Source organism: Nipponia nippon, unplaced genomic scaffold, assembly GCF_047370975.1.
Source record: "Nipponia nippon isolate SJK-2023a ecotype South Korea unplaced genomic scaffold, ASM4737097v1 scaffold_8, whole genome shotgun sequence".
Taxonomy (NCBI): Eukaryota; Metazoa; Chordata; class Aves; order Pelecaniformes; family Threskiornithidae; genus Nipponia; species Nipponia nippon.
The window spans coordinates 22,087,006-22,111,062 of record NW_028262402.1 but is presented as its reverse complement, the minus strand read 5'-3'; the positions used below and the strand labels follow the sequence as shown (position 1 = coordinate 22,111,062).

The 24,057-nt window shown below is 42.0% G+C and overlaps 1 protein-coding gene across 3 annotated transcripts in view; it reads left to right on the top strand.

Annotated features, from left to right (window-relative positions):
• Positions 1 to 24,057, top strand: part of NRG1 (neuregulin 1) — a 486,241-nt gene that overhangs the window by 176,678 nt on the left and 285,506 nt on the right. The window lies entirely within an intron of this gene.

Genomic DNA, 24,057 nt, shown 5'->3' with positions numbered 1-24,057 from the left:
GAGCTGCTGATCTTAGATTTGTGTGGGAGCACTGATCTGTCTTAGGACAGGTGAAGAGACTCTGCTTTCAGTTTTGAGGTAATTTAGCTGGTATCGCTTAGATTCTCTGGTGCTCCCTGGAGCACCTGGAGAGGGAAGACGAGCCCTTGCATGGTATAATAAGCTCTTTCTCTCTCATTATGCACACACACAACTTTATCCAACACTTGTGATCCCAGTCCTAGGTGGCACTTTCTCCTGATATGTGTGCTGGGGGGAGAGAGTCTTTGTAGGAGTAGGGTTGGAGGAGGGGAAAGAAAAATTCATGACACAGAGCAAATGAAAAATGACACCTGCTCCTCACTGTTCCTAAAAGGTACTCCTGTCCTGTATTTTCCTCTTGGTGGCTCTCCTGGGACCCGCAAGCTTTGGGCCAGCATCATAGACAAGGTAGCTGGGGAAGGAGATAGTGGGTTAAAGGAGAAGTGGACAAGTGGATGAGGTGGAGGGGATGAGAAGAGGTGATGGCAAACGGAGAGGACACCAGAAGGGAAAAGAGATGGAAGTGAAAAGATCCAGAGGAAGCAGTTCTGGGTCTCTGGAAAAGCAGTCCGAGGGCTGAAAATATCACAGGGAGCTGGTTTTTAGCTAAACTGTCTGGCCTGAGATCTGGAAAAAGCCTCCATTCACCCCTCCACTTCAAAAACAGTAGGACAAATGACACCCTCTGGCAGGGACTGAGTGAGCAGACCCTGTCTGTCACTGATTCAAGACTGACCACCAGAGCTATATAATTTGTAGCATCTCATTCATGGAAAGGTAGTATAAAGCAGTTGCAAACTACTGCACAGTGGTGGGATTAACCCTATTTTTCCTAGCTGCATTGTCCTCAGCATAGTTCTAATATTTTCCGTGTGTCTGCTAAACACTATATCTTTGTTATGTATATGAAGATACAGCTTTTTATTAATATATTTGAATATATTTGTTAAAATCTTGCTCACAAACTGTAAATATAACTGTAATAATGTTATCATAAACGATGCTGTAATCTGATTTTATGCTGCACAGTGAACAATGGAAAATTCACAGCACAGACCAATGTCTCACTGATGTGTGACTCTTAAGCAAAGAATTGGTTGTTTCTTCTTACCATACTTTGCCTCAAATGCTTGAGTGAGTAATACTGTATTATTCCCCCGTTTAGTTTTCTGATAGTTTGTTTAAGTCCCACAGGCCATGCAGTCTGATGGTCGCTTCTGTAAACTATGCTTAGAAGTGTTAATATCCTGGGCAGTGCATCAAACCAGATGTTTGGGCAGCTGCATCAATCCTGTGAGCAGTTCCGTGTGTCAGTAAACATGCAGACATGGGCCTTGGGATCAACACGAAGACTCATTGTGAAATTGCAGCATGCAGTTGAGGGATCTGGGCCTGTATTTGTGCCAGGTGGAAGTGATTTTAAAAGATTTTAAAATCTCCCAAAGATAGCAGGCTGAGTGCTGGGGGAACTCAGGCTGAGGCTTGGCTCATCATAGGATGCCTTTAGCAGTCAATGAGTGGATCTGGACAATAACACAGGGATTACATTTTACCAGGTCCTAGATGAAAAAAACAGCAACAGAAAAAAGCAACAGCCTTAGACATGTACAGCCCCATGGTTTGGGAGAAGATGAGCTGCAAAGCACTTTTACGGGACTTAAAGTCTCTGTGAAGTACAATACACTATCATATCTTCTTTTTAGCTCACCTTGTTGTCAGTCCTGTACTTGTCTAGAGCAGCACTCTATTTTTGGCTTTTCTTCTCTTCTTCCTCAAGGTGTTAGAGCGCTTAATCAAACTTCAAGATGGATTGTGGTTAGATCTCAAGCCCCGCTTTGAACCATGATTGGTTTTATTAATGTCTGCTGTGCTTCGTCTCTAGGAAGAACAGTTTGAGGCTACACTATATGAGTTTTCAGGGGAATATGCAGACAAGAAAAGCAACAGCATAGTAATACCAAGCAGCTAAGCTGTTGGGCAGTGGTATTCACAATGCTTGGACAATGCATCTTTTTTCTTTCTTTTTCTAATAATTTGCATGCAGCCTATCCCACTCTCCTGGTCAGCAGCTGGATCTGCACGGCTTAGTGTTGAAATTATTGTAGCCATGCGATACTTGGAGATTCCCAACAGCATCTCAAATGTTTTTAGGAAGAAATTCTTATTCTTATTCTTATTCTTATTCTTATTCTTATTCTTATTCTTATTCTTATTCTTATTCTTATTCTTATTCTTATTCTTATTCTTATTCTTATTCTTAAGGATGGTCTCCTTTGAATGACAAAGCCTTGTACAAACAGGAAGAGATAGTCTATCTAGGTAGACAGACTAAAGGGCAAGAAAAAGGAAGGGGTCTAAGCCCTGTAACAATGTAGAAAGCCGCCTGTGAGAGTGGGGCAGTACTGGAGTGGGGGCTGAGAGAGGATGTATAATCCCCATTCTTGCAGATTCTCAAAACTTCACTGAACAAGGCTTGGAGCAAGCTGATTGAACCTGGAAGTCACACTTTGAGCAGGGGTTGGACTCAATGACCTCCAGAGGGCCCTTCCAAAAATCAACATCTTCTAATTCTATGGTCTACGGTAAAATCAGTGGCAAAGTCCTGTCTATTGAGGTACCTATAGCCTGATAGTTGGTCTAGTACCCAAACTGCAGAAAATATCGTCCCTCTTTGGAAATAAGCTGACTCATCCAAAACCACCGGGTAAATGTTGTCTTCTGGTTGTCTGCAGTGGATGGGCAAAGATTGTGATAGAATTTTTTGTATCAAATTAAAACGAAGTCTGCTATATACACAAAGTAGCTAGGATTTTAGGAAGCAAGGGCTGGAAGGTGAGCTGGCCATCTTAAACAGACAAAGAAATCTTGCTCCCCATAAGACTGGATTGACTGAACTCACTCAAGGGCAGAAGGACATAACTGTCCTTTCACAGATGTCCTGGGGAACAGAGCTAGAGGCATCTCACTCTGACAGCATTGCTCCTGTTGTGTAGCTAAATTGAATGTGTCAGGTCCTGGGGCTGTCAATCCAGCTAAGTTTTCACCAGCATTTAGAAAGGAAGTAGATATTCTCCAAGGGCTAAATGCCAGTGACTCTGATGTGGCATTGTGATAAAGTCCTGGGCTCTTTCAGTGGGAAGAAAGTATTGTTGCATTACTGTAATGACTTGGGTATCACATCCATTGCTCTTTTATTGTTCATTTTCAAACCCTGGGCTCCCATTTGGTTTTGATGGACACCAGCTTTTTTCTTCTGAACGTTTTTTTAACCTTTCTTTTTTGTAGTGATGGGAATCTAAACTGAGAGCTCATTATAAATTCCTGCTGTGCATACTGAGCTCCTAAGTATTACCTGAGGCAGGGTCTGTAGGAAGAGGTAATAGCAGATATTCACTTATACCAGCCGACATAGATGTGAAAAACAGACTGATTTTCTGACACACTAGTCACTGTTCATATGTGAAACAGAAGTAAGAAATTTCAAGCTATCATGCTGCATTCTGGGTTTCTTGCCTGTTGTATTTTGCTTCTTAAAATTCCTATTCAGAATCCACTGAGGCTGCTTGGGTTGCTGCTATTCATTTCAGTGGGTTTGGGGATAAGTATCATATCAGCAAGATTAATTATTATAATTGAATTTATAATGTTTTCTGGTTTTTTTCTTGCTATCTATGACATTACTAGCTTTTTTAGTGGCCATTCATTAAAAAGCAAACTAGCTGACTCCCTGAGACATGCCAAATTGTTTCTGCAGTTTGCTAATGACCTGGCAGAGTTCTGCTGGCAGAGTTCTGCTGGCAGAGTTCATAGGGAAAATTTCGAAAGCAAATCTGTATTACTAACAGCACTGCTGCCAGCTGACTTCGTTATTACAAGAGTTAAACCCTTATGCTTTCTGTGATCTGACTTATACACCATGATGCCTTGATTTTGTCAGCATCCTAATCATGTCTGCCACAATACAAATTGGATGGAAAATCTTCCACAAGAGTATCCTGCCCACAATTTTAGCATTAGCAAGAAATAATCGTGCAGTGCCTTCTATGGAAACATTTCATTCCATCACAGCTGCCAATTTCAAATTATTGTTTTTATTCCAGTTAATGGGAGCTGCTACAGAAATGTCACTCCGGCACAAATTTTGGTGCCAAGATCTGCAAGCAGCAGAAAAACAGCAGCTACCAAGAGAGAGGGTCAATGGCTATCACGTGCAGCAACTTTTAAGAACAGTGGGATGGCTGGACACCACTCGTTTGTGGTTACAGGCTCCTAATGCACGTAGGGTTTTATGAACCTGAACAACTTTGGAGTGAATTTGTGACAGGACAGGGGCATAACGTCGCTGATCTCCTTCTGAAGTGATGAGGCATGCTAGTGCTGGATTATGGCCCTCAGGTTCCTTATCTACAACACTAAAACAACACAGCAAAAAGTCTGCTTTTCCAGGTGAGGAGGACAGGCAGAGGTGATGGCAGAAATCAGACAAAAGCGCATGCCAGCGCTCGGTGGGAGACTGGCAAGTCTCAGCAGTGTCAGTACCACTGCAGGGTGAGCCCCAGCAAGAAGTTTTTGTCTGTTGCTCAAGATGGGGGGACAGGGGAGCGGCATTCATGGGGTTTAGAAAGAGCAGAGCTTGATCTTTAAATACTTCAAGGTGTTAAAGCTATGAAATGTTCAGAGTTGTGAGATTTTTTTATTAATGACTGCCTCCAGGTGATGGATTTAAAAGATAAAAACATCCAATAATTGCTTTTTCTTGGTTTTTTTTTTGTTTGAATTATATGTTGTGTTTCACAGATGTATTTCATAGATATTCTGGAACCTGTTTACATGGGGACTCTTAGACAATAGGATCTGAATTAATTTTTAAAGTGCATTTATAGCACAGAATTGGATCCTGGTGTGGGCACCCTCACTCGGAATTAAGCTAAACTAAAATAAAGGGTTAAATTCAAAAGCAGGGTAAAAGAAATGAAGACAGAATTTGCTTTCATTTGAATTTTGGGAAAAGCTCATGGAGATAAAATGCTATAAATCAGGTCCTCAACCAGTATAAATGAGCATTATCCAATGATTTCATTCAGGTGTTCAGTAGGGGAGAAATTGGTCCTTAGGCAGGTAGTTAACCATGCAGAGTGTGAATGCTCAGGAATTGGCAGGGATGTAGGAAAAGGGCATAAACTGCAGAAGTTTACAGAAGCATCTGTTGTTTAGATCAAGTTAAAGCAGCCTTTGACTTTTCTTGCTTTATGCAGAAATCAAATTACTGTATTTTTTAAGTCAGTACTCTTGCATCTGACTGTTTCTTTTGTGAACAGGACAAACAGGAGGTGATAGAAAATATAAAACAGAGTGATCTAAACATGGAGTAATAGACAATTCTGCCTCAAAACATAAGAATTCAGAGGCAGTGGTAGAAATAAAGATGACAGTTTCACAACATGTAATTAGACTGTGGAATCCACTGCCACAGGAAGATTTTGAAGCCAAGAGTTCAGTTAAACTCAAGGAAGCATTAGCAACTTGTATAAATTACAAGAATACCTAGACAAGTAATAATTATGATGAAAATTCTGGAAAGGATATTACATGCTGTGCTTTGTGCATTATGCTAGTCTCTATCAGAATGCAGATCCTAGCAGATCCTAGCAGATCCTAGCAGATCCTAGCAGACAGGCAACCTGCAGTAGGCAGAAAATGACCTGAGAAATACCTGGGATTGATCACTATGAGACATAAGATTTAGAAGACCTTGGGTCATAACGAGGCTATCACTTGATCTAGCTTCCTTTTTTGAGCTGCTCCATCCTTATTTTGGCTGAATTAAGCCTTTCTGGTATCCAGCTGCTGCTAAGTAATGTATTCTGATGATACTGATTCACAGTCAGTCTGGAAATCTGACATTTTAATGCAACTTGCAGAACTGTGTTGAGCTAGGTGTGCTTGGAGCCTGAACATTGCCATAAATAACAGTGCTGAGGAAACAGGTGAGTAGGTTTAACTCTCAGCCTAGCACGAAGTCAGTGATCGAGATGTAGAGTTGGAACTGTTCAGTATTGTCATAACAGCAGTGTCCAAGTTTATTAGCAATGTGCTGTGAAAAAGCAAGCTGTGGGAACCAAGAGGTAGGTTTGTTTGAAGGATCCTCAGGGTTGCAAATAAAGCATCCATGTCCAGGTCTGCTGGGGCACATTACCCAACAGCCTCTCTCCTCAGCAAAGAAACCAGTGGACATCAGGAAACAGAACAGGAGAAAAAGGCTGCTCTCTCTCCTTCCATGAAGGAGAAACAATGCGAAGGGGTTTATATGAGAAGGAGCAAGACCCAGGAGTCATGGTGCAGGTCATTTCACACGTACCTTTCGTACGGCAACCCAGACAGTCCCTTCGTGAACAGCAAAACTGAGGATGAGAGACAAAGTTAGTAGTCACTTAGGGGAGTAAGAGGCATGTCTTACAAAGTAAGAGGCATGTCACACTGAGTGTGTGTGTAAACACCTAATATCCACTAAGTGCAGAGGAACTGAAAAGGGAGAAGGATGCCTCATGCAAAAGCACCAAAAGTTTGGGCCACGTTTTGCTTCCTGTATTTCTGCCTAAGGCCTTGTATACTTCTGGCCAGCTCTAGGGTCTCCCTTTCCATTGCCTTCAACAATACCTTAATCTGCTGTTACAGGCACTCAGTTCTTCTCTGGACTCAGTGTGCAGGAGGAATTTAACCCCTGAACAGTTCATCCCAGCACTCAGCATGCAAAAGCCAGTATGCAGTAATGTAATGTCTGAATTCCTCAGCACTCTAACTTCCCTTTATCTAGAAGATACAAAGGAATTATTGCAATATAGTGAGTTAAGAAGTACATTTCAAATACTTCGTATTTATGTATTTTATTAGTTTATGTCAGTATTACAGGTCAGCATGTAACAGCCATTCTCATTCCACAGTCATTATGTTCAGATGAAGTACTTTACTGGTTAAACTGCAAAAGTTTAACTGGTTATACATGCTTTATGCAATTAATTTATGAGAACTTGTGTCATGTCCTCTGAGTGATGTGCATGTCCTATGAGATCCCAACATCATCAGTAAGCATCTGATGAAATCTCTACAGCAGTTCTTGTCCTGGGAGCACTAGAGCAGGAATTTAAAATTGCTCTCAGTATAGCCAACAAAGGTACTTTGAAACTACCTTTCTTATTCGGAATGGCCAAGTCACTTACAGTGATGTTTTTCTTTTCAAAAATGCAATGCTTTCACCACGTCATTGTCCTGGATTGTAAAATTAGCTTCTATCCTTCCTTTTTATGTATAAGACAAACATAATTTCTCTACAGTAGACTTCAGCTCTGCAATAATTAAGCATTATAATTATGTTACTTCAGATCAAAGTATCTGCCACAAGTCTTAACAGTCTTGTAGAGGAAAAATTCAAAAAAAGAAAATTTTTGCTTGCCCTGTAGTGTTTTCACATGAAATTTGTACTTATATGAGGAAGAAGAACTTTGAAAGGTCAGAAGAAACCATAGTTTACAAACCTTTTCTGTTCTAGCTGCTGCAGCTCTGTTTCTGCTCTTGCACTAGTCAGGTAGGGTCCACTTTTAAACATAATTTGGATGTGACAGTTTCCAAAGGATCAGACAAAGAACAGAGGAGGAAGTATGTTTGGGAAAAGCCAGGAGAACAGCGTGGCTGAGATGACCGGCTAACTGCTTTGCAAGCCATCAGAGGATTTCCTGCTTAGATACAGTAATTGCTTTATACAAGCTTACTTACAATACATCTTTGGTTATCACACCTGAATCCTTAACTGGAAAGAGCACAAAAACTCACAAAAATTGTGAGACACATGCTAAAAGCATCCAGAAGTTGTCCAAATAGCAGATAGTCAGGGTCCAGTAGGCAATGTGAGCTCAACAGAAAAGAAAGCAAGCTATTGAATTTAACAGCTCATAAAGTAGCAGGTTATATTTGGTGAAATAAAACAGGACATGTTGTGCAACTTTTTTACAGAGGCATGGATTCTAGCTCAGGGAGGGAAACACCTCTCCCTCCCTTTCTTTTCCTTGGCTTCCTGTATTCACGCACAACTAACTGTCATGGGCTGTTGGCTGCCTGCAGGAGTGGGTCCTCGCTTGTGTAAAGCTCAGTTGTGCTGATAAGGAAGTTAGTGTGAACTGCACAGTGATATTTGTTACTAGTGTAGATAAGATTTTGAAGGGTGAAGCTGCTTCAGAAACAAACAGGCTGGTCAGACTAGAGGGTCATTAAGGATCTTTTTGTATGTTGTTCTTAATATGCCTCACTTCTAACAAGGAGAAAGTATTTTTCTGTAAAAGGACAGCTTTTTACTTCCTTTTGTTTGGTAATCTCTACACCAGCCCACACCTATTCATCACTGTCACAGGGTAACTCCTGCCATTGTGCTGACTAAGCCTACAGAAATTCAAAGGGAATTGTGTGCATACCACAAGCTGCATGCGTCTTCCTCTGCCATCCTGTAGATGCAGCCAAGGTCTTGATTTCCTCTTGCTGTTGTAAATCAGGACTAAGTCCATAGGGCCTACAAGGGCAAAAATGGGATGCAAGTGACAAGATGATGTCTAGTGGGGCCGACATAAATTCAGGAGGGAGAAACAAACAAACAAACAAGTGCCGCTCACAGTCTTTTATGAAGCTGTTGTAATGACTTCAGCTACTTTCATATTTCCAGTATGCAAAATTAAATATTTTTTTTCCCTGTGATTTTAAATGAGTTATAGCCTTTGGGGTTTTCTCTCCATTGCTGAAATGTTTACAAAGAGCTTTTTGATACTGCTTTCTAAAGCCAATGATAACACAGGGCTGTTGGCCCAGTCATTAGAATGAGGAACAAGGTTTAGGCTGCACTATCCCCAAATGAAGTCAGTTATGATCTCTGCATGCCCAGTCAGCCTTCCTAACTTCTAGTTTTCTCTGGGATGGCCGTGCTGCATGGCCAGCCCCAATAACACCGTAATGTTTGCAAGGATGGCTCATTGGTTCCTTCTGTCCCTGTTAGTGGCTTCCTCTGCTAACCACATCTGTAGGTCTCCAGGTGATCTAGCAAAGAGAGGAGAGGGAAAGAGGTGGAAAAGTCCTTCAGATAAAGGTCTCACTGTGTTGCTGAAGTAGACTGGGCCTTTCACAGGCACTGCTTGTATGTGGAAAGGTCAGGTGTTCAGATGGTGTGAAAGCTGTTCTCTCCAGCATCTGGTGTTATTCCACTACACCTGCCCAGTGCCTTGAAATTCAACCTTAGCTCAATACCTCTGCACCTTTGTCTTTCCATGTCTTCACATTCATCTAAAGCCATCCAAAATCTGGGAGGTCAGTGCTTGCCCCAACTCCCAGCCATGCTTCCCCAACTCCTCTCTTGCATAATCTCTCCCATTCCTGCAATTGCAAGAATGAACTGCAAAACTAGTCAAAACCCTCCTTTTGCAGGGGTAGTTTTCAGGTGAATCAGTGGATTTGTGGCAGAAGAAAGAGATAATTAGCATACTCTGCTCAGGGAAAGGCTGACATTTCAGCTCAAACCTTATTAGACATTTAAGTCCAAACCAGAGAGGTGTTAGGAAGGCCTTGAGTGAGGGGAAAGGCTTCTATGAGTGGTCAGTCTAGCTGTGAAAAGCAGCATCACAGAAAAATGCTGATTTATACTGCTGCCCACAATACTGGTGAAATAGCAAGAGCACTTCAGTTCACCATGGGCATTGCTGGATCACCTCAACATGTAGGAGACGCTCAAGCCCTATGCCTGGTGGGGTTTCATAGCACTGCCTTACCAACAGGATGACTTTACTTTTCTTCCCATTGCTTGTTCCTGTTGCCAAACAATCCTTACTGATGGGGGGCTTCTGCAAGATGGCTGTTCTCAGGAGTGCAAGTAGATTTCTCTTACCATGGCTGCGTGAAGTGCTTCTACTTTCCCATCAGTCTCTTCAAAATTTAATGCCTGACCCTGCAAAATATAAGAAAGATAATTACCCAGCAGATCAGCCTCCTGCTGGATATGATGAGTTCTCTCATGCATGTGGTCTTCAGATCAAGACTGGATTTAGGGCAGTCAGGGACCATTTGTTTCCTACATGGATTTAACCATGAGAAAAGCTCCCCTGTCGCCAAGGGTCAAGGCTAGGTTTAGCTGTGCAATTGGGTCTAGGCTTTACTGACAGGGCAGACTCACCACTTTCTGAGAGAAGGTAGGTAGGAGGCAGACTACAATCCAGGCTATGGCTACAGGACCAAGCTGCCACAGATAATCCAGCATAGAACTTGACAGAATGTCAAGTACTTAACTAAAAATGAGTGCACCATATTCTGTCACCCTGTCACCAGCATGAAGCAGCTCTCTCCCTATGGAAATGCTTCTTGTTTAGAGTAAGTGGAGAGTCAAGTTTGCCAGGTTTCTATCATGTCTTAAGTCTATTGGAATGAGGTGAGGAGTCAAGCCCCAAGACTTTTTCTATCCTCTTTCCAATGAATGCACCATGGTTTCTGTTTTGCTTGCAGAGAAATACCTCACTTCTCTTCTTGCTAATCCCGTTTGTATCGGTTTTCATTTCCGTCTCTGGTACAGAAGTTTACCAGCATGTTCATGCCCAGCAGGCATCAGTTTGCATCTGTTCTTAAATTCAGAGCACATAACTGTACCCTCAATTTCCATTCTTTGGAAACCTGAACATACCATGATTAAAAGAGACTGCAAGCAGATGCTTGATGATAAAGAGGTCCTGTTTGCTTATACTAATTACAATTTGTGCTGTGAGGATTTTGTCACTGTCTAGTGGCTAATCTTCGTAAGGGTTCAATGAATCTGCTGGGCTTCAGGCTTTGGCATAGCATAGTGGAAGTTTTGGATTCAAAGCTCACTAAGCAGCCCAGAACTGCCCAGCCATGGGAACTGACAGCAAAATACACTCTCTGTCACACCCTCCTGCTGCAAATTTGACAAGTAGGGACATCCTTCTTCCAGAGTTCGTGAGAACAGTAGAGTTGGCTGGGTCCACCCTGCACTGCTTAGGCACTGGAAAATCAGTCTTTTGGCTCCGGGATGTGGGAAACCTTCCTTAGTATAGCATTTAGAAAGGATCCTTCAATTTTCTTTCTTTTGTACCAATTGAACTTCAATAAGCAAACGCCAGAAAAGGCAGGTGGGGTCAAAACAAAGTGGTCTTTACAAAGAGGTCACTTAAAATCTCTTCTGACAGCAGGCAAGAGCAGGTGGAAAAACCCACACAGGATATGAAGGGAAAAGGCAGAGATGACCTGGATTGAATCTGGAGGCATGTCTGAAGCAGCTTTTTGATGACGTTGTTCAGTATCAGCTGTTCACATGCCTCCAAGATGAGCTTGGTGCCCCTGACTCAAGAGAAGGAAGGGAACAGTGTCTCTCTTCCCACCACCCCAAGGCCTGCCCTTATGCCACTCCTCACTGTGAAGTTCTGGGGACAAACCAAAACAGCCCCGTTGTCTACTCACTCTTACACCATTGTACTTCAGGAGAGACTTCCTCCACAGCAGTCTCAGACTGATGTGGAGAGAACCTGGACTTTAAGGAAAACAGAGCTCTCTAGTCCTCTAGATAGTGCCCTCCTGAGTTTCAAGATGCATAAGGTGTGCAGGTGCCCTGCCAGCACCCTGAATCTCAGAGAAAGAGCCAGCACTGCAGAATACACGACACATTCCCTCCCTTGTGCTGTGAATGCACCCAAGGCTGCAGCAGGCATGCAGAAGAAGATACTTTTTGTTTGTTTTCCTGACTGCTCTGTTAAACCTTTGAATCCTGTATCAAAAGTAAAAGCAAGCTGCAGGCAAAGTAGAAGCTGGCCAGGCATATGTTTATAATGCATCTGTGATTTTCAGTACAGTAATTCTGGATGGAGTTGGATTTTCAGTCCATGTTTATCATCACTCTCAGATTTTTTTTTTTCTGTAAAGCCAGTGTTTCTGTGAAAATGAACAGAAATGGCAGCATGATAGAGGAAAGAAGGGAAAAAAGCTAAGCAGGGTAGTAGAGTCAGCAGTACCTAGGGCTTTATTTCAGGCATTCACATGTAACTGAAAATGTAAAGGGCAGGAGGCAGGGAAGCTGCAAGGACCAAGGGCATATGGTATGATGATTTTAGCTCTTAGGTGTCTTGAGCTTTGTATATTTGGGTCAGAAGTGAGCCATTTCAGGGCGTACAGGGCTGTGTTCAAACCATATTCATTGTGTCACTGGTAGTAGGCATCTTGTGCCTAGTGAGAGCATTTGAATGCTGTGCTGACACAGTCCATCTCTGTCTTCCTTCATAGGGTGAGCTCATGATAAAAACCCCTGTGCCACATGAAGCACCATGCACATGTGGTGCTTGCCTCTTAGCAAGTAAATTTGACTACTCCTAAATCATGCCAGGTGTGGTATTCCTTGTCCATGCTTCCTAGCTGGACAGTAAAAAGCATCCAACTCCTTTCTTGTACAAGATAAAGCTGTGTACTTTTTTTAAAGTAATTTTGACTCTGCAGAAGGGTCATTTAAGATGCCTTTAGTTTCTGTAAGAACTTTAATAATTCAATATTATTTATTTAGCTGAATAAGTTAGCTGAATTTGGTTAATTACAGCCACTAGCACAGTATCCACAGTTGGCCTAGATGGTCATTGTAGGTCCCTTCCAACTGAAATCTCTTCTCTTCTCTTCTCTTCTCTTCTCTTCTCTTCTCTTCTCTTCTCTTCTCTTCTCTTCTCTTCTCTTCTCTTCTCTTCTCTTCTCTTCTCTTCTCTTCTCTTCTCTTCTCTTCTCTTCTCTTCTCTTCTCTTCTCTTCTCTTCTCTTCTCTTCTCTTCTCTTCTCTTCTCTTCTCTTCTTCTTCTCTTCTCTTCTCTTCTCTTCTCTTCTCTTCTTCTTCTCTTCTCTTCTCTTCTCTTCTCTTCTCTTCTCTTCCCTTCCTTCCCTTCCCTTCCCTTCCCTTCCTTCCCTTCCTTCCTTCCCTTCCCTTCCCTTCCTTCCCTTCCCTTCCTTCCTTCCTTCCCTTCCCTTCCTTCCTTCCCTTCCCTTCCTTCCCTTCCTTCCTTCCCTTCCCTTCCCTTCCTTCCCTTCCCTTCCCTTCCCTTCCCTTCCTTCCCTTCCCTTCCCTTCCCTTCCCTTCCCTTCCCTTCCCTTCCTTCCTTCCCTTCCCTTCCCTTCCTTCCCTTCCCTTCCCTTCCTTCCCTTCCCTTCCCTTCCCTTCCCTTCCCTTCCCTTCCCTTCCCTTCCCTTCCCTTCCCTTCCCTTCCCTTCCCTTCCCTTCCCTTCCCTTCCCTTCCCTTCCCTTCCCTTCCCTTCCCTTCCCTTCCCTTCCCTTCTATGAATGTGTTACACTACAGATAGCTATACCTTTGAATGTATCAGTGTAATGCCCTTTCTCAAAGTATAAATTGAAATTGGAATAAACTGGTATTACTGAAGTGTTTTGCAAAAATTGAGAATGATGTGCTACAAATAATCATATAGGAGTTGAAAGCCTTTTTTTTTAAATCTCTGGTCTTTTTTTAATTTAAGATTATTATTTCTCGACATCTTCACAGGCCCTATAAATTACCATGTTTGTTTTGATCAGAAGGGAATTAAGGGGTGAGTTTCATAGTCAAACGGACAGGGGGACTCTCAAAAGCACAGGGGGACTCTCAGCATAAAGTAATTGCTTTCAGACCAGTAAATCCTGTCCTGAAGTTGTATTTTCCATGGTCGTTTTCAGAAATCTTTGCACAACCTTAAGCATAGGAAGTGGTTTAGAAACAAAGAACTTACATTAAATTCTTTCTTATCCTCCTCCAACTTCTGCTCCAAGGCTCCGACTGAGTAAACCTCTTAAACACAACCCTGGAAGCTTGACTGAAATCAAGCTGGAATGACCAATGCCAACGAAGTACCATTGCTTCAAACTGAACATCAAGGACAGCCGTTCCTCAACTAAGCAAACGCCGTCATCAGCCTCAGCAACAGGAGCCGGAGTATGTTACAGATTGGCCCATCAGGGAATTAGATCGATAGTGATCAAGATTTCACAGGCTCAACAAGGCTGAAAACTAAAACCATTCTCTGAAGAGAGGAATATATTTGGGACTGAGAGTGGCTATAACACAGCTGGCAAACGCAGTGCTACTGCAGGAGGTGTGTTCCCCCGGCTCTCTCTGGAGGGGGTTGTGAGTGCTTAGACAGCACGATGAGTTTCTGAAAGAAGCAGCGCTGGCACCAAACTGTGCCGTGCTCTCAGATCCTCTCACTTATTCCATGACTTTGAAGGTCATCTCATGGAAAGCCCATTTCCTCTCAGAATGAGAATTTGGGGTGGGGGGCGGGGAAGGGAACCCTGTAGTTTATGGGGTTTTTTTCTCTCTCTCTCTAATTTTTTATTTCCTGCTATTCTGGTCTGAAACTCCTAAGGAGAATTTTGTTGGGAATTTTTCAGGTTGTCTCCCAGAGATTAGGGAGCAGATCTTTTTACAGAAAAACCCCAGGAAGGGCCTTATTGATTTCCTTACTTTTCCATGGATGGGGACATTTTGTTACAGTCTCACAACCCTTCGCAACAAACCAGAGAAAACAGAAGCTTGAGTTATTTTAAGGATAATTCTAAAAAGCGTTTCTCCCCCACTGTTTCAGTTTTCTCTGTTCAAGGGTCAGAGTTAGAAAGGTGGTGAGGAATCTATTTATACTTACGAACAGTTTCTCTCAGGGTCGTTGATCCCCCAGACAATTTTGCAGTCACATTCCATCATTGCAACATAACATTGAAATGAGAAGGAAACTCCATTGAGGGTTCGTGCCGTGGTATATTCCAAGTTATAAAGATTTGCTGTCCAGCTCCACAGTTGCAGAATCAAGAGCACCTCTGAAAATTTCAGCCTGTGAGGCTAGTGATATTTGGAGGTCTGCTGGCAGTTACAGGAAATCTGAGAGACACAGCAGCATGTAAGGTGTACAGTTTTGTCAGGCCAAGTGGGTATTTGCGTCTGGTCCAGCAGGATGCAACAGACTCAACTATGGTTTCATCTGACAACTGCTGAATGAGTCTGGTTAATTTGCTTTGTCAAAAATCAGTGCAAGAAATATTTTACCTTCCAGTCCGTTCCACTTCGGGAGGGAGTTTTCATCATTACTTCCTTAGACCTGCTGTGCACTTTAAAACTGGCCATTTCCCTCCCTTTTCTCTCTCAGAGCACCACAGGTACCCATCCCCTAATTAGTCTGGGGTTTTTTAGCCTTTTTTACTACATCGGAGTTTTCTGATTTTTATTTTGCTGTGTAAGCCCTTTGTTTTTGCCTAAGGCAACATGCTGCAGGAATGAGAGAGCAGCTAAGCCAGGTCAGTAGTGACAGCCAGCAAAAGCTTGCACATTGCTGCCATCAGGCATCCATCAAAGTCTCCCAAGCCTTTGATGGGACATTAACACTGTTCCCCTTCATGGCACAGGAAACTCACCCAAGACCAGCATTTCAGAAACTGCACCCTAGCTGCGTTCATCATCAGCATTTTGGTATAAATGTCATAAAACTTCGAGTTGATTTCCAGTCATTGATAAGAACCAGCTGATCGCCCTTTGCTCCCCCAGGGGAAAAGCTCATGCCTATAAACACCTTATAGCTTTGTGTGATTATAACTAAGCTCTTAATTTTATCGTTTATGGGCATAATAAACTCCTGAATCAGCAGGGAGGTCTGTAAATTGGTGGCATCACAGAGGAAAGAGAAACGAGATTTTTCACAGTGAGCCATGGGTAGAGGCAGCAGTCACCTTTGATAAGGGTCCCACCTGCAGGTTTTCTCAAAAACATATATCAGAACCTTTACAGGATCCCTTTCTGATGGGAGCAAGATGTTACTGGAGCAGGATGTTCCAGTGCAATCACTGGGAGGGACTGCTTTCCCTCCGTAGACCCTTTCTAGTTTGCAGTACTCCCTCTGCTTTATCCTGAGTTATGCTGGTCTCCACCTGTCTAACCCAGGAATTAGTGCAGCTCTGTCTTTGTTTTCCACTTCCCTAAATGAAGCAGAAAATTGAAATAAAATACTGGCTACATGCTCATCAGTGCCTATTTAGAAATACAGCTGGAATGATCTTTTGGTGCCATAAAGGTTTGCATTCAGGCTTACAATTTAGGACTGGATAGGTCAACCCACAGGAAAATAGCTGAAATGTGTAAACAACTGAAAATAAAATACTGCTGTGCTGTCCAGGATACTTCCCTCTTGTGGGGCATAATTGCACATTAAATTAGGTGTTGAACAGTGGGACTTGGGTAGGAGATGTGGCTGCCAGGCACTCTCCTAGTGCCAGGGGAGAGATTTTCAAAACTGTACACAGTGTTTTATTTTGTGCATTAATTGTATTGGAAGCTGCTTGACTGTGCTTTTGAAAGGCTCAGCTCTATTTGCTAAAGCCCTCACCTCTGTAAATTTCTGTGCATATCACATACTGCATGGCTGAGTGGAGGGATCCACCTACGGAGAGACAGGTCACAGAAACGTGACTTTATACTTAATTCTCTAAAGGTAGTCTTGGGAGCCTAATTTTAGGTATCCAGGTTTGAAGATTTTATTCAGATTTTGGCAGGAAAAAAGGAACTAGTTTGCTAAATTTTGGACAATGAGAACCTCTCCTCTCCTCTCCTCTCCTCTCCTCTCCTCTCCTCTCCTCTCCTCTCCTCTCCTCTCCTCTCCTCTCCTCTCCTCTCCTCTCCTCTCCTCTCCTCTCCTCTCCTCTCCTCTCCTCTCCTCTCCTCTCCTCTCCTCTCCTCTCCTCTCCTCTCCTCAGTCTCTGGAGATGGCAGGCAAAATGGTTTGAGTATGAATTCAGTTTAAGGAGTTTCCCCTCAGTGTTGTCTCAATTTGAATTCATTAGCATGTAGCTGTTTCCACAGCTTGTTGTTCTAACCAGTAGTCTGCCTTGCTTGCTGCCTTCCTCCACAGTTACTTGCTGGCTAAGGGAGATTTCAAAGATATTGTGGGACCTTTTGCTGCAGCACATTCTCTTCACTCTGTCAAAGATCTCATGTCCTTTTGATTCATTAACCAGAGTTTAGCTGAGGGCCATTGTTCCATGGATTTCTCCTGTTATTAATTTCTGGTATTAGTTTGCAGATTGTATGGGAAAGTGAGTTATTACCACTGTAATGATGCTGTGTCATCACTGGCTGTTGTTAGTCTGAAAAGCTGCTCCAATGGCGTGGAAGTGCTACAAGATATCATAAACCACAATCTATAAAATCTTTATTAGGTACATCGTCATTTATCATTTAAACCCACCTTCTGCCATACAAAGACAGACCCCCAATATCTATTTTTTGTAGTTGTCTTCTCTGAGGCATCCTAAATGTTTCTGCTGCAACTGCTAGGAACAAATGCTGATAATTTACCTTGTAATCCATGCAGAAAGCAAGGGACATTAAAAAGACAGGGCCTTCAAAGGGCTTTTTCTCATTTCAGAGGATCATTTTCTCTGGCCTACAGAGCATCTCATTGCAATTATTTGACATTATATATTATGGCATGGTCATGAAAAAAGACTGAAGAATCTTTTAACGATTCTCTTACTAATTAAAGGGATTCCCACAGTATCAGTGACTGTTCTCAGGTCTGTAAACCACCCTGTGGCCACAGAAAGATCCTGGAACTTTTCACTGAGACTTCAAAAATCCCTCATTTACTCAATGAGGAAAATAAACACCCCCCTCCCCCAAAAAACATTAGAAGACACCAGTTTTGATGGAAACCCTAAAATTAAAGTCCTTTTCATATAGCAGTTACTGAGGCCAGCCTCCTGTTGATTATAGCCTCTCTCACATCAGTCCTGCATCTGACTGGCTGGACTATCCAGTAGGTGACAGTCGGAAATAGATATGGGCCACTAGATTTTGCAGACTTATTTTGGAGCTCACTCCTTTAGTTCTGCTCTCACACTTGCCTGACAACATACACAGTTTACCATGGAGCACCTTTTCCTACTCCAGGATACCAGTTGCCAATTGCTGCAGAGCCTTACCTGCACAGCAATCAGTTGCTGCTGCATGGTTGTGACTTTTATTGTCAAGTGGCCCACTTGTTTTGTTGTTTTGTTGTTTAGATAAAACTAACTGAATTTCAAAGTCAGATCTGCAATGCAGGCCTCTTACCGTAAGGTGTGGATACACAGCTGGAACCATCTTGTGGTGACTCCATACAGTTATTACTGTGAAAATGAGCATCTGTTCAAGAACAAATTACCTAGCACCAAAAAGACATTACCCAGGTCTGCTTATCCTCATCCTAGTGTCAAATTATCCTCCCAGCCTCATGCAGAGGGAGGCTGGAGTTTTTCATAGGGTGTTTTCCAGGCATGTAGGGTCCAGCAAACATGCAATGAAGGCACAATCTTGAAATAAGGGCATGTTATGACTGCAAGCTAAAAAGCCCTAGTTCAATAGGTTAGTCATGGTATACAATTCACCTTAATGGAGAGGAGATGTTTAATAGTATTGGTGATGAGCAACTGTTCTGAACTTTGGTGCTAGAGCATGTTAGTTTTATTGTAAAAATGTGTTTATGGATGTGGTATTTTGTTACCATGGACCTTGTACTTATTAGAAAGAGTAAATATAGCTGTATTAAAGGGCTCAGCTCTTAGAAATTGTTACTCAATGTTGGATTCTCACAAGAGGAGAATTTTTGTGTCAAATCTTGTGTTTATGGTTAATTAATTCTGATCTATACTATGTTTTCATCTAAGTATTAAGAAGCGTGTGCATTTTGACACTTCATATCTTTCTATTGACAGGTACTGCAAGATGTTCAGAGTATTGCAAAATTGGCTGTAAGAGCAGTTCCCAAGAGCATGATCAGGTGATCGCTGGTGGGTGTGAATACACTGCTGCCACTGCCACAGAAATGTGGTTGCTGATCACTCACTCCCTCGCTGCTAGTTCACTACAAACTGCCAGTGTAACAGCAAACAGCCACGTAAGGTGTGCTGATCACATTGCTGATGCTAGCCTGGTCATGCTCAGATGCACCCCTCTGCTTGTGTTTGTTCATAAACTTAGATTTCGCACCTTTAGGGAAGTATGTTACAAATCCCATGCTGTAGACTGCATGGAGCCAGAGGAAATTCCTGCCACAAGGGCAATGGAAAGTTTCAGCAGCTCCTTTCCTGTGAACACCCAAACTTGTTGCATTGAGAAGGCATCCCCAGAAAGAAGGACATCCTGATCAAAGAAAGGCTGAGGCAGGTCTGTAACAAAAATAAAGACTGCCACTAAAGGAGACCAAAGCTTCACTACAGCTAACTAGCCCATGCTCAGGGGAGTAACTTAAAACGGTTACAAGAATTTTAAGATGGTTGCAGTACATTGTTGTGAAAATTGTCACAGGACCAACAGAAATAGATGCTGCACCCATGGTCTCATGTGGAAGAAATCCTCTGTGTTAATGAGTTGATTCTGATTAGCATGGGTGCCAATATGTGGCTCACTAGAGACTATGATTCCTGCTGACTCCAGTGTCTTTGGTACCACAGGCTGGATGGTACTGCCGGTGGTCCTCTCTGGCAGGGAGCACAGGAGCTGACCAGAGCTACAACTGAGAAAGGGAGGCTACAGGAAACCCAGTACCCCCAAGGGCTCTGAAGTGGTGTACAGAACCCACTGTGGGCTTCTTTGCCAGAACAGGAAGCATTTGGACGTTTGGAGTATACATTTCTTTGTGTGTGTATAGGATACCATACTGCATATCATTAGCAATTGTGTGCATGTTAAGCATTTGTCCTTTGCTCGTTGAAAAACATAAATTTCATAAAAACGCTATCAGAACAAGCCAACTGCAGCATTCCTGCATACCAGAGAATTTGGGTGGAAATCAGTTTTGTGATGCATTGTTAAATCTCATCCTACAGCACGTAACTGTGGTGGGTTTTCCTGTACAAAGCAGAACCAGTCTCTAAACATGAAAGGTTTCCCACCTTCTGAGATTCAGCTGCCCAAATGATCTTACTGATACTCTGACTCACACACGCACACACACAGGCAAGAGAGAGAGAGTGTGTATTTACAAATACAGCGAGAGATTCAGTAACGTGTCCAGTCATGCTGGGGTCTGTGGTGAGAGCCAGGGTGTGAATCCCATGTTCTTAAGCTGAGGTTCTTCTCACAAGGCTGCCTGTACAATATACAAAAATCTAGCCTCTTTTCTCTGTCTCTCTTCCCTGTCCACATGCATGCAGCAGCATTCTGTAAGATGGATCTTTCAAGATCTACTTCTGGCTCTACTGTTTCTCATAAAAGCATCACTAGTTCAGGCATGCATAACTAATGCATCATTATATGGTAGAAAATGCTGCAGCCTGATGTAAAGAAGGATATATTTGTTGACAGAGTTCTTTATTTAAAAAAAATAAATCATTAACAAGTATTAGCATTGGGCCATCATGCCCACTCAGACGTGTATTTGAAGACATAGACTTTGCTTTTCTTTAGTCCCGTTTACGTTCTAGATCAGGAGGAATGTGAACAACTAAACTTACAGCCCTTCACATTCAAAACATCAAGCTCTGGGCATGTTTGAGTGGTGAACTGCAATAGATCTGACTCAAATGTCTGTGAAAGCCAGTATTTTCCACTCACAGAGGGCTCAGCTGATTCTATTCAGGGTTGAAATAGAGAACTAAATAAGGCATCTGCCTTTGGGCAGAGACACGAGTGGGTCCTGCTGGACCACACTAACAAGCGTGCTGCTGGACAGCTTTGTCCCAGGTGTGTAAAGCCCATAGATACTCCATAGGTAATCCCATTGCAGGCATAAATAAGTAACTAAGGGCAGCTGTATTGCATGGATGCTGGGGCTGGCTTCTGCACTGAGTGTTCAGTTGAGGGCCATGCTGAGCTCAGAGAAAAGTTAGCATGTATGTAAGAGTTTTGTAAACCAAAGCTGAGGAAATAACTCACTTAGCTCCCAGCAAAAAGCACAATCTCTTCCTCCTTAGGCTTATCACTTTTTGGGGACATGGTCACATGGATGTAGTCTATACTACACACACGTAGGAAAGAGTGGCTAACAAAAAATAAAAATCGGTTTGATTGAAACTGAGAAGCACAGAAAGAGAGGGTGTTAATTCAGTTAGTAATTATTGTAGGCACTACCTATAAATGCTGTAATTCTTAAAAAATGTCAGCATTCATGTGCAAATCAAACAGATCAGGCCTGTGCGTGTGATAGTGCAGTCAGCAAAAGCTTAGGCCTGTGTCACTACGACAGAAGGGTTTGGGATTTTGCTGAGCCAGCTCTTGGCAGTTTTCACAGTTAATTCATTTATACCTGTAATTTAGAATTTATAAAATTCATTGCTCATGTAATTTAATGCAGGAGTTACCCAATGTCAACCAAGATTGGCTTATGATAGCGTGAGATATTTTGAAAGTCAATAGGAAAAAAATATCTACCTTGTACCGAATCAGCAAGAGTAAAGAAGATTTGGACTATGCATAGCTTTTGATGAGAAAGGAAATGATCTATGGAGCTTGCAGAAAAGGTACTAACAGCAGCTGAACCAGAGGCTATCATACCTTGTTTTGGGAAATGAAGGTTACTAGATTTGAAAGGAAAAGCATCTCCTTGCAACACACATAGAAGCCTACTGCAATGAAAAATGCAGGTTATTGTTATTCATGTCTCTATTAACACTTTTCTATGTGACAGACATTATTTAATAAAATCCGAGATGAACATAGAAGAAGATGAACATAATCATAATTTGCATATTAGTGGAGCTTAGCTGTACTGGCTGTACTGAGTAAAATCTTTTCTAAAAATGATCCTGCAGGTCAGTATTACATTTTTTGTTAATGGCATTTATTAAAATTGTGACAAACTTTTTTTTTTGTGGCCATGGATATTAGATGTTAGGTATTCATATATTAGAATAAGGTTTTAAAAACGAACCTGAGATACATACCATCTGAAAAGAAAGTAAATAATTCATTTTCCTGCCGGTTAAAGTATCTAGTGGTATTATGTTTCAGATTTGTGTGCTTTGCTTTAAGTTTGTAACATCTTTAAATTGATCCAAATATCTCTCAGAGAATCAAAGGATTTTGCAGTTATAAATTTTGCAGTTATAAAGCTCAGCTCACCTGGATGCACATTTAATAAAACCAGGCTGTTCTTGAAGGAAAACAAAAAAAATCTTTTAAACTGTCACTGTTGTGGTAGAGCTGAGTGAACTATCCATGGCATGTCGTGGCTTATTCACATGAGTGGCTTTTTGCTTTAGTGAATACCAAGGAATAAGAAAAGTCCCAGTCTAAGACAGAGCTTTTTATGGAGCACAAGTCCCTTTCCACAGTCAGGTAGAGTCCCTGCAGTGCCAGAAAGGACCGTAAAATGATGAGTTAACCCCCTTATCACAAGCAAGGGGTTGGGTTCATCCAGTGTGTCCTGTGCCAAGGTTGCACTGTCTGAGTGAACTGTAGGCTAGCACAGTTATCTGTAGGGAGCTAAAACACCTTGAGTCAAGTATGATAGACACAGCTTTAGCTCAACCTTTCCTTTAACTGTTCGTTAGCCTCTCCAATCAATGAAATATCTTGGACCTTATTTCAAGTTAATATATTGCTAGGCTTAGATTCCAGGCTCTTGGTCCCATTAGAAACTCACAGCTCCCCTTGGAAGGGACAACGGGAGGTGTCTTATCTAACCTCTTGCTCAGAGGTGGTCACCACTGGATGTGACTCAGTCTCCTGAAGAACACAGTCACTGTTTTGAAGCATACAATATCTGGATTTCAAACACTGTGGTACATTACAGTCATGCACCCCCGAAAATATAGACTAGTGTGGGAAAAGGTAAACTGAGGGGTGACAAGGAAAGTTGGGAGTTATGGAACAGCTTTGATGTGTGCAAGAACTAAACAGACAAGCACTCTTCAGCCAGCATATCCCCAGAGCCCCCCAGCATGACACCTCATACGACAATCTGTAAAGGTACCTTGATCATGTGTTTGCAACAGTAGGTATTAGTATCCAATGCTCCAAAGTCACTGTGTGCAAACTTTGGACTGATTAGCCACCACTTGCCATGCAGAGCTTGGAGATAATAAGCAGAAGACAAAAACGTCCTCTTGTCAGTAGGATAATATTTTTCACAAAGCAGTCACTCTGTGTGTAAACATTGTTTGGATCCTCAAATGAGAGCTCGCTAAACACCTTCAAAGCACAAGGCAAGAAATTAAAGTCCTTAACTGTCAAACAATGACAGTCATAGACTCTGAATGGATATTTGTGGTATTGCACATCATTGTTGTTCATAACCATTAGACATAATCATCCTATCACCTCTCCTGCTGCTAAAACCCTTCCTCTGCCCCATTAGAACCAAGTACTTTTTTTGTCTTAGATGGTCTAATTAGTGTGTCTAGTAAAAATCCAAAAAATTATTCTCAACTTTTGGAGAATGCTGTTTCTGTTTTATACTTGGGGAAAAAAAATCTCATGTGCCAAAAATCATGTCTATTTTTTCCAGCAACATTATTTGGCCCAGTAGAAGACTTAACCTTCTTCCACAAACCTTACTATAATTACGTCATGAGCTTCATTACCACAAGATAATCAGAAAAAGATGAATATGTAGAGGACAGCACTATCACTGACTGTTTAAAATGACACCTGGAGGACATAACGGAAAAGAATTACTCTATACTTGCCTTTTCCATTAATACATTTTCTTAAATTAGCTGTTAGTGATAAAATACTAGGCTAGATGGATCTTTGGTCTGAGTCAGGGCAGTTCATATTGTGTGCTTATAAATGATCTACTGTCAAATATCTGTCCTTTGGATAAGTTTTTCATCAAGTCATTGTTTAATTGTATCTTGGTTAATTTTAAAAAAAATATATAAGCCAGAGCTATTTTTCACCTTTATAAACAGGAAAAAGGAAATCTATGAGATTTTAAGGTTAGCATCTGAAAATGGTGAGCACAAGTCCCTGTGTAAACATGCGTTTGCCACAGACTTTCTTTTAGAGCAAAAATAAAT